The sequence below is a fragment of the Pseudorca crassidens genome, unplaced genomic scaffold (assembly GCF_039906515.1).
Source record: "Pseudorca crassidens isolate mPseCra1 unplaced genomic scaffold, mPseCra1.hap1 Scaffold_157, whole genome shotgun sequence".
Taxonomy (NCBI): domain Eukaryota; kingdom Metazoa; phylum Chordata; class Mammalia; order Artiodactyla; family Delphinidae; genus Pseudorca; species Pseudorca crassidens.
In genome coordinates this window covers 284,612-294,830 of record NW_027136084.1, presented here as the reverse complement: position 1 = coordinate 294,830, position 10,219 = coordinate 284,612, and the positions used below count along the sequence as shown (strand labels likewise).

Below are 10,219 nucleotides of genomic sequence, written 5' to 3'. Positions count from 1 at the left end.
GGACCATCCTGGCTGGCCTGCAGGCACCAAGTCGGCCGGCATGCTGTCACTCGTGTGGCTCCATGGCCCTTCCTCTAGGCTTTCAAGTCCTTGTATATATTCAGGTGTTTTACCTGGGACGGGTGGGAATAGTTCAGCAGCAACTGGCCTGGGGCTCAGCTCACGTTTACTCACAGATGCCCTGGCACGGTGCCCCAGCTTTGCAATGAGGACGCTTGTTGCGTGGGGGCTGCTGGCTGAATGGGAGACGATTCCCCACCACTGACCAACTTCAGAATTGTTTACAACTGGAGCAAGTGCCCTGATACGGTTTTCCTCTGTGTAACTGGTGGGTTCTGTGTTTTTTTTCTCTTTTTCGTTTTTGGTTCAAGGTAGATTTTATTCCTCTTTTTTGTATTTACAGATATAAGCATGGAAATAAATTATTCATATAAATACATGTATGTGCAGGGAATAATTGTTTTTTCTGTTTTATTTTTTAAATTTTATTTCTTTTTAATTTTGAATTTTATTTTATATTTTTATACAGCAGGTTCTTATTGGTTATCTATTTTATACATATAAATGTATACATGCCAATCCCAGTCTCTCAACTCCTCCCACCACCACCCCCCCAACAGCTTTCCCCCCTTGTTGTCCATACGTTTGTTGTCTACATCTGTTGCTCTATTTATGCCTTGCAAAATGGTTAATCTGTACAGTTTTTCTAGGTTCCACATATATGCATGAATATACAAGATTTGTTTTTCTCTTTCTGACTTACTTCACTCTGTATGACAGTCTCTGGATCCATCGACGTCTCTACAAATGACCCAATTTCATTCCTTTTCATGGCTTAGTAATATTCCATTTTATATATGTACCACGGCTTTATGCATTCGTCTGTCTGTGGGCATTTAGGTTGCTTCCATTACCTCGATATTGTAAATAGTGATGCAATGAACATTGCGGTGAATGTCTCTTTTTGATTTATGGATTTGTCTGGGTATATGTCCAGTACTGGGATTGCTGTATCATATGGGAATTCTATTGTTAGTTTCTTAAGAAATTCCATATTGTTCTCCATAATGACTGTATCAATTTATATTCCCAACAATAGTGGAAGAGGGTTCCTTTTCTCCACACCCTTTCCAGCATTTTTTGTTTGTAGATTTTCTATGATGCCTATTCTACCAGGTGTGAGGTGATACCTCATTGCTGAATCCATTACGTTGAGCAAGGGGTAGGTCTTGTCTATTCCATATTTGGCTTATGGAACAGTATCTGTGCTAATTTCAAACTCTGCTTTTATGCAGCACCCCAACTCACCTTTCCCCTTAAGCAAGCATAAGATGGTTTTCTAAATTTGAGTCCCTGTTCTATTTTGTAATTCAGTTTCTGTGTAGCCAAGTTTACATTCCGTGTATTAGTGATATCTCATGCTGTTTCATTTTCTGTGTGACTTATTTCAGTTAGAATCATCATACCTGAATCCACTCATTATGCTGCTATGGGCCTGATGACATAGATTTCATTGCTGAGTGATATTGCATTGTACGTAAGTACCACAGCTTCTTTATCCATTTTTCACTTTCTGCAATATTGAACTTGTACCGTAAACGAGGTTCTTGTAAACAGAGCCATCCCAAACTTTGGGGTGGCTGTGTCTTTTTGATTTTAATTTCCCTAAGCTATAGGACCATAAGTGGAAGTGCCCTAGGCTCTGTTGCTTTGTTTTTTAGATGTTTCAGGAAACACCACACACTTCTCCCAAGTGGCTGTTGGCAATTTACATCCACCCATCAGCATAACAAGGCTCCCAGTTCTCCATGGCCTGTCCTGCCTTTCTGGATTTTACACTTTTTTCAGATGGCCCTTTTGACCGGGGGGAAGTGAGACTTCATTGTTGTGCAGGTTTCTTTGCAAGCTTGCTTGGTTGGACAAAAAGGGCGTATTCGTTTTTTCCTGAATATATTCAGGAAAAAACACATACGCACTTTTTGGCCAAGTGCATCATTGTGGACGTTCTGCCTATTTTCCTAACTTTAAATGCAATTCCAGTCTACCTCCTGAAATCGGTTTCCTGCAATTCTGCCCCGCTTTCAAGTCCTCTTGGCAGCCTTACTTCAGTATATTTTTGGACGATAGCTGTCATTTATAACTCTGCAGGTTTGTGAATTACAGATCCCCTGAGCTCCTTTCTTCAACTCGCTTTCTTGTGAGCTGGCCGCAACACCGCAGGATTGCTTCAGGCTCTAATCTGGTTCCATCACGGCATGCTGAGCCTTTGGTTAATTCCTGTTCCTGGTGGGAAATGAGAGTTAAATTGCCCATCCAGACACCTCCAGATAGTCCCTCATTTGTTCTCCCTATTCCTGTTCATCTTCCACAGAAATTGCAAACTGGGCCAAACAGTAGGTTAAAGGCACTGACTCTCCAAGTCGGGAGAGGGTTAGTAAAGCGTCTGGAATGTTGCTCCCGAGTACCAGGGGACGAAAACTGAGACATATTTGAACACGTCTCCCAATCACACGGTTCATCATACTCTAGGTTCCACATGCATGTTTTAGCTGAAGGAAGAATACCTTAAACCTGGAGAGTTGAGACCCGTGGAATGGGTACCATGCAATATGACTTCAAAGGGTCTTCATTTGCTCACCGAACCTCTCCAATGTTACCACTGCTGCGTTTATGCCCCGGTACACATGCCTGATTCTCTTTCAGAGAGATAGCCATCCATAGGTTTTAAGATACTTACTAGTCAGGTACATTCTTAGGCGTTTAATATGGGGTGTTGAGTCCATTACGTTGAGCAAGGAGTAGCTCTTGTCTATTCCATATTTGGCTTAAGGAACTTTATCTGTGGTCATTTCAATCTCTGGATTTATGTAGCACCCCAACTCACCTTTCCCCTTAAGCAAGCATAAGTTGGTTTTCTAAATTTGAGACCCTGTTCTGTTTTGTAATTCAGTTCCTGTGTAACCGAGTTTACATTCCGTGTATTAGTGATATCCTATGATGTTTCTTTTTCTGTGTGACTTATTTCAGTTAGAATCATCATACCTGAATCCACTCATTATGAAGCTATGGGCCTGATTACATAGATTTCATTGCTGAGTGATATTGCATTGTACGTATGTACCACAACTTCTTTATCCATTTATCACTTTCTGCGATATTGAACTTGTACCGTAAATGAGATTCTTGTAAACAGAGCTGTCCCAAACATTGGGGTGGCTGTGTCTTTTCGATTTTAATTTCCCTAAGCTATAGGACCATAAGTGGAAGTGCCCTAGGCTCTGTTGCTTTGTTTTTTAGATGTTTCAGGAAACACCATACACTTCTCCCTAGTGACTGTTGGCAGTTTACATCCCGCCCATCAGCATAACAAGGCTCCCAGTTCTCCCTGGCCTGTCCTGCCTTTCTGGATTTTACACTTTTTTCAGATGACCCTTTTGACCGGGGGGAAGTGAGACTTCATTGTAGTGCAGATTTCCTTTGCAAGCTTGCTTGGTTGGCGAAAAAGTGCGTATGCGTTTTTTCCTGAATATACTCAGGAAAAAACGCATACGCCCTTTTTGGCCAAGTGCATCATTGTGGACGTTCTGCCTCTTTTCCTATGCTTTAAATGCAATTCCAGTCTACCTCCTGAAATCGGTTTCCTGCAATTCTGCCCCGCTTTCAAGTCCTCTTGGCAGCCTTACTTCAGTATATTTTTGGACGATAGCTTTCATTTATAACTCTGCAGGTTTGTGAATTACAGTGCCCCTGAGCTCCTTCCTTCAACTCGCTTTTTTGTGAGCTGGACGCAACACCGCAGGATTGCTTCAGGCCCTAATCTGGTTCCGGCACGGCACGCTGAGCCTTTGGTTAATTCCTCTTCCTGGTGGGAAATGAGAGTTAAATTTGCCCGTCCAGACACCTCCAGCTAGTCTCTCATTGGTTCTCCCTATTCCTGTTCATCTTCCGCAGAATTTGCAAACTGGACCAAACAGGAGGTTAAAGGCACTGACTCTCCAAGTTGGGAGAGTGTTAGTAAAGCGTCTGGAATGTTGCACCCGAGTACCAGGCGACAAAAACTGTGACATATTTGAACACTTCTCCCGATCACACGGTTGATCATACTCTGGGTTCCACATGCATGTTTTAGCTGAAGGAAGAATACCTTAAACCTGGAGAGTTGAGACCTGTGGAATGGGTACTATGCACTTTGACTTCAAAGGGTCTTCATTTGCTCACCGAACCTCTCCAATCCTATCACTGCTGCGTTTATGCCCCTGTACATACGCTTGATTCTCTTTTGGAGACACAGCAATCCATAGGTTTTAAGATACTTACTAGTCAGGTACATTCGTAGGCGTTTAATATGGGGTGTTGAGTCCATTTCGTTGAGCAAGGAGTAGCTCTTGTCTATTCCATATTTGGCTTAAGGAACTTTATCTGTGCTCATTTCGATCTCTGGTTTTATGCAGCACCCCAAGTCACCTTTCCCCTTAAGCAAGCATAAGTTGGTTTTCTAAATTTGAGACCCTGTTCTGTTTTGTAATTCAGTTCCTGTGTAGCCAAGTATACATTCCGTGTATTAGTGATATCTTATGATGTTTCTTTTTCTGTGTGACTTATTTCAGTTAGAATCATCATACCTGAATCCACTCATTATGCTGCTACGGGCCTGATGACATAGATTTCATTGCTGAGTGATATTGCATTGTACGTAAGTACCACAACTTCTTTATCCATTTTTCACTTTCTGCGATATTGAACTTGTACCGTAAACGAGATTCTTGTAAACAGAGCTGTCCCAAATTTTGGGGTGGCTGTGTCTTTTTTATTTTAATTTCCCTAAGCTATAGGACCATAAGTGGAAGTGCCCTAGGCTCTGTTGCTTTGTTTTTTAGATGTTTCAGGAAACACCATACACTTCTCCCAAGTGGCTGTTGGCAATTTTCATCCTACCCATCAGCATAACAAGGCACCCAGTTCTCCATGGCCTGTCCTGCCTTTCTGGATTTTACACTTTTTTCAGATGGCCCTTTTGACCGGGGGGAAGTGAGACTTCATTGTAGTGCAGATTTCCTTTGCAAGCTTACTTAGTTGTCCAAAAAGGGCGTATGCGTTTTTTCCTGAATATATTCAGGAAAAAATGCATACGCCCGTTTTGGCCAAGTGCATCATTGTCTACGTTCTGCCTCTTTTCCTATGCTTTCAATGCAATTCCAGTCTACCTCCTGAAATCGGTTTCCTGCAATTCTGCCCCGCTTTCAAGTCCTCTTGGCAGCCTTACTTCAGTATATTTTTGGACAATAGCTGTCATTTATAACTCTGCAGGTTTGTGAATTACAGTTCCCCTGAGCTCCTTTCTTCAACTCGCTTTCTTGTGAGCTGGCCAAAACACCGCAGGATGGCTTCAGGCCCTAATCTGGTTCCGGCACGGCACGCTGAGCCTTTGGTTAATTCCTCTTCCTGGTGGGAAATGAGAGTTAAATTTGCCCGTCCAGACACCTCCAGCTAGTCTCTAATTGGTTCTCCCAATTCCTGTTCATCTTCCGCAGAAATGGCAAACTGGGCCAAACAGGAGGTTAAAGGCACTGACTCTCCAAGTCGGGAGAGTGTTAGTAAAGCGTCTGGAATGTTGCACCCGAGTACCAGGGGAAGAAAACTGAGACATATTTGAACACGTCTCCCGATCACATGGTTGATCATACTGTGAGTTCCACATGCATGTTTTAGCTGTAGGAAGAATACCTTAAACCTGGTGAGTTGAGACCCGTGGAATGGGTACCCTGCAATACGACTTCAAAGCGTCTTCATTTGCTCAGCGAACCTCTCCAATGTTATCACTGCTGCGATTATATCCCTGTACACACGCTTGATTCTCTTTCAGAGAGATAGGAATCCATATGTGTTAAGATACTTACTAGTCAGGTACATTCTTAGGCGTTTAATATGGGGTGTTGAGTCCATTTCATTAAGCAAGGAGTAGCTCTTTTCTATTCCATATTTGGCTTAAGGAACTTTATCTGTGCTAATTTCAATCTCTGGTTTTATGCAGCACCCCAACTCACCTTTCCCCTTAAGCAAGCATAAGTTGGTTTTCTAAATTTGAGACCCTCTTCTGTTTTGTAATTCAGTTCCTGTGTAGCCAAGTTTACATTCCGTGTATTAGTGATATCTTATGATGTTTCTTTTTCTGTGTGACTTATTTCAGTTAGAATCATCATACCTGAATCCACTCATTATGCTCCTACGGGCCTGATGACATAGATTTCATTGCTGAGTGATATTGCATTAAACATAAGTACCACAACTTCCTTATCCATTTTTCACTTTCTGCGATATTGAACTTGTACCGTAAATGAGGTTCATGTAAACAGAGCCGTCCTAACCTTTGAGGTGACTGTGTCTTTTTGATTTTAATTTCCCTAAGCTATAGGACCATAAGTGGAAGTGCCCTAGGCTCTGTTGCTTTGTTTTTTAGATGCTTCAGGAAACACCAAACACATCTCCCGAGTGTCTGTTGGCAATTTACATCCCGCCCATCAGCATAACAAGGCTCCCAGTTCTCCATGGCCTGTCCTGCCTTTCTGGATTTTACACTTTTTTCAGATGGCCCTTTTGACCGGGGGGAAGTGAGACTTCATTGTAGTGCAGATTTCCTTTGCAAGCTTGCTTGGTTGGCCAAAAAGGGCGTATGCGTTTTTTCCTGAATATATTCAGGAAAAAACGCATACGCCCTTTTTGGCCAAGTGCATCATTGTGGACGTTCTGCCTCTTTTCCTATGCTTTCAATGCAATTCCAGTCTACCTCCTGAAATCGGTTTCCTGCAATTCTGCCCCGCTTTCAAGTCCTCTTGGCAGCTTTACTTCAGTATATTTTTGGACGATCGCTGTCATTTATAACTCTGCAGGTTTGTGAATTACAGTGCCCCTTAGCTACTTTCTTCAACTCGCTTTCTTGTGACCTGGACGCAACACCGCAGGATGGCTTCAGTCCCTAATCTGGTTCCGGCACGGCACGCTGAGCCTTTGGTTAGTTCCTCTTCCTGGTGGGAAATGAGAGTTAAATTTGCCCGTCCAGACACCTCCAGCTAGTCTCTCATTGGTTCTCCCTATTCCTGTTCATCTTCCGCAGAAATTGCAAACTGGGCCAAACAGGAGGTTAAAGGCGCTGACTCTCCAAGTGGGGAGAGTGTTAGTAAAGCGTCTGGAATGTTGCACCCGAGTACCAGGGGAGGAAAACTGAGACATATTTGAACACGTCTCCCTTTCACACAGTTGATCATACTCTGGGTTCTACATGCATGATTTAGCTCAAGGAAGAATACCTTAAATCTGGAGAGTTGAGACCCGTGGAATGGGTACCATGCAATATGACTTCAAAGGGTCTTCATTTGCTCACCGAACCTCTCCAATCCTATCACTGCTGCGTTTATGCCCCTGTACATACGATTGATTCTCTTTTGGAGACATAGAAATCCATAGGTTTTAAGATACTTACTAGTCAGGTACATTCTTAGGCGTTTAATATGGGGTGTTGAGTCCATTTCGTTGAGCAAGGAGTAGCTCTTGTCTATTCCATATTTGGCTTAAGGAACTTTATCTGTGCTCATTTCAATCTCTGGTTTTATGCAGCACCCCGACTCACCTTTCCTCTTAAGCAAGCATAAGTTGGTTTTCTAAATTTGAGACCCTGTTCTGTTTTGGAATTCAGTTCCTGTGTAGCCAAGTTTACATTCCGTGTATTAGTGATATCTTATGATGTTCCTTTTTCTGTGTGACTTATTTCAGTTAGAATCATCGAACCTGAATCCACTTATTATGCTGCTACGGGCCTGATGACATAGATTTCATTGCTGAGTGATACTGCATTGTACGTAAGTACCACAAGTTCTTTATCCATTTTTCACTTTCTGTGATACTGAACTTGTACGGTAAACGAGGTTCTTGTAAACAGAGGCGTCCCAAACTTTGGGGTGGCTGTGTCTTTTTGATTTTAATTTCCCTAAGCTATAGGACCATAAGTGGAAGTGCCCTAGGCTCTGTTGCTTTGTTTTTTAGATGTTTCAGGAAACACCATACACTTCTCCCGAGTGTCTCTTGGCAATTTACATCCCGCCCATCAGCATAACAAGGCTCCCAGTTCTCCATGGCCTGTCCTGCCTTTCTGGATTTTACACTTTTTTCAGATGGCCCTTTTGACCGGGGGGAAGTGAGACTTCATTGTAGTGCAGATTTCCTTTGCAAGCTTGCTTGGTTGGCCAAAAAGTGCGTATGCGTTTTTTCCTTAATATATTCAGGAAAAAACGCATACGCCCTTTTTGGCCAAGTGCATCATTGTGGACGTTCTGCCTCTTTTCCTATGCTTTCAATGCAATTCCAGTCTACCTCCTGAAATCGGTTTCCTGCAATTCTGCCCCGCTTTCAAGTCCTCTTGGCAGCCTTACTTCAGTATATTTTTGGACGATCGCTGTCATTTATAACTCTGCAGGTTTGTGAATTACAGTGCCCCTGAGCTCCTTTCTTCAACTCGCTTTCTTTTGAGCTGGCCGCAACACCGCAGGATGGCTTCAGGCCCTAATCTCGTTCCGGCACGGCACGCTGAGCCTTTGGTTAATTCCTCTTCCTGGTGGGAAATGAGAGTTAAATTTGCCCGTCCAGACACCTCCAGCTATTCTCTCATTGGTTCTCCCTATTCCTGTTCATCTTCCGCAGAAATTGCAAACTGGTCCAAACAGGAGGTTAAAGGCGCTGACTCTCCAAGTGGGGAGAGTGTTAGTAAAGCGTCTGGAATGTTGCACCCAAGAACCAGGGTATGAAAACTGAGACATATTTGAACACGTCTCCCGATCACATGGTTGATCATACTCTAGGTTCCACATGCATGTTTTAGCTGAAGGAAGAATACCTTAAACCTGGGTAGTTGTAACCCGTGGAATGGGTACCATGCAATATGACTTCAAAGGGTCTTCATTTGCTCACCGAACCTCTCCAATCCTATCACTGCTGCGTTTATGCCCCTGTACACATGCTTGATTCGCTTTCGGAGACATAGCAATCCATAGGTTTTAAGATACTTACTAGTCAGGTACATTCTTAGGCGTTTAATATGGGGTGTTGAGTCCATTTCGTTGAGCAAGGAGTAGCTCTTGTCTATTCCATATTTGGCTTAAGGAACTTTATCTGTGCTCATTTCAATCTCTGGTTTTATGCAGCACCCCAACTCACCTTTCCCCTTAAGCAAGCATAAGTTGGTTTTCTAAATTTGAGACCCTTTTCTGTTCTGTAATTCAGTTCCTGTGTAGCCAAGTTTACATTCCGTGTATTACTGATATCTTATGATGTTTCTTTTTCTGTGTGACTTATTTCAGTTAGAATCATCATACCTGAATCCACTCATTGTGCTGCTACGGGCCTGATGACATAGATTTCATTGCTGAGTGATATTCTTTTGTAAGCAATACCACAAGTTCTTTATCCATTTTTCACTTTCTGTGATATTGAACTTGTACGGTAAACGAGGTTCTTGTAAACAGAGGCGTCCCAAACTTTGGGGTGGCTGTGTCTTTTTGATTTTAATTTCCCTAAGCTATAGGACCATAAGTGGAAGTGCCCTAGGCTCTGTTGCTTTGTTTTTTAGATGCTTCAGGAAACACCAAACACATCTCCCGAGTGTCTGTTGGCAATTTACATCCCGCCCATCAGCATAACAAGGCTCCCAGTTCTCCATGGCCTGTCCTGCCTTTCTGGATTTTACACTTTTTTCAGATGGCCCTTTTGACCGGGGGGAAGTGAGACTACATTGTAGTGCAGATTTCCTTTGCAAGCTTGCTTGGTTGGCCAAAAAGGGCGTATGCGTTTTTTCCTGAATATATTCAGGAAAAAACGCATACGCCCTTTTTGGCCAAGTGCATCATTGTGGACGTTCTGCCTCTTTTCCTATGCTTTCAATGCAATTCCAGTCTACCTCCTGAAATCGGTTTCCTGCAATTCTGCCCCGCTTTCAAGTCCTCTTGGCAGCCTTACTTCAGTATATTTTTGGATGATAGCTGTCATTTATAACTCTGCAGGTTTGTGAATTACAGTGCCCCTGAGCTCCTTTCTTCAACTCACTTTCTTGTGACCTGGCCGCAACACCGCAGGATGGCTTCAGGCCCTAATCTGGTTCCGGCACGGCACGCTGAGCCTTTGGTTAATTCCTCTTCCTGGTGGGAAATGAGAGTTAAATTTGCCCGTCCAGACA

The 10,219-nt window shown here is 43.0% G+C and overlaps 1 long non-coding RNA gene across 1 annotated transcript in view; it reads left to right on the top strand.

Annotated features, from left to right (window-relative positions):
• Positions 1-266: 266 nt before the first annotated feature.
• LOC137218072 (uncharacterized) overlaps positions 267-10,219 on the top strand; it is a 123,912-nt gene continuing 113,959 nt past the window's right edge. The window contains exon 1 of the long non-coding RNA XR_010940434.1: positions 267-328. This is a non-coding gene — a long non-coding RNA (uncharacterized lncRNA). The remainder of the gene's footprint in view (positions 329-10,219) is intronic.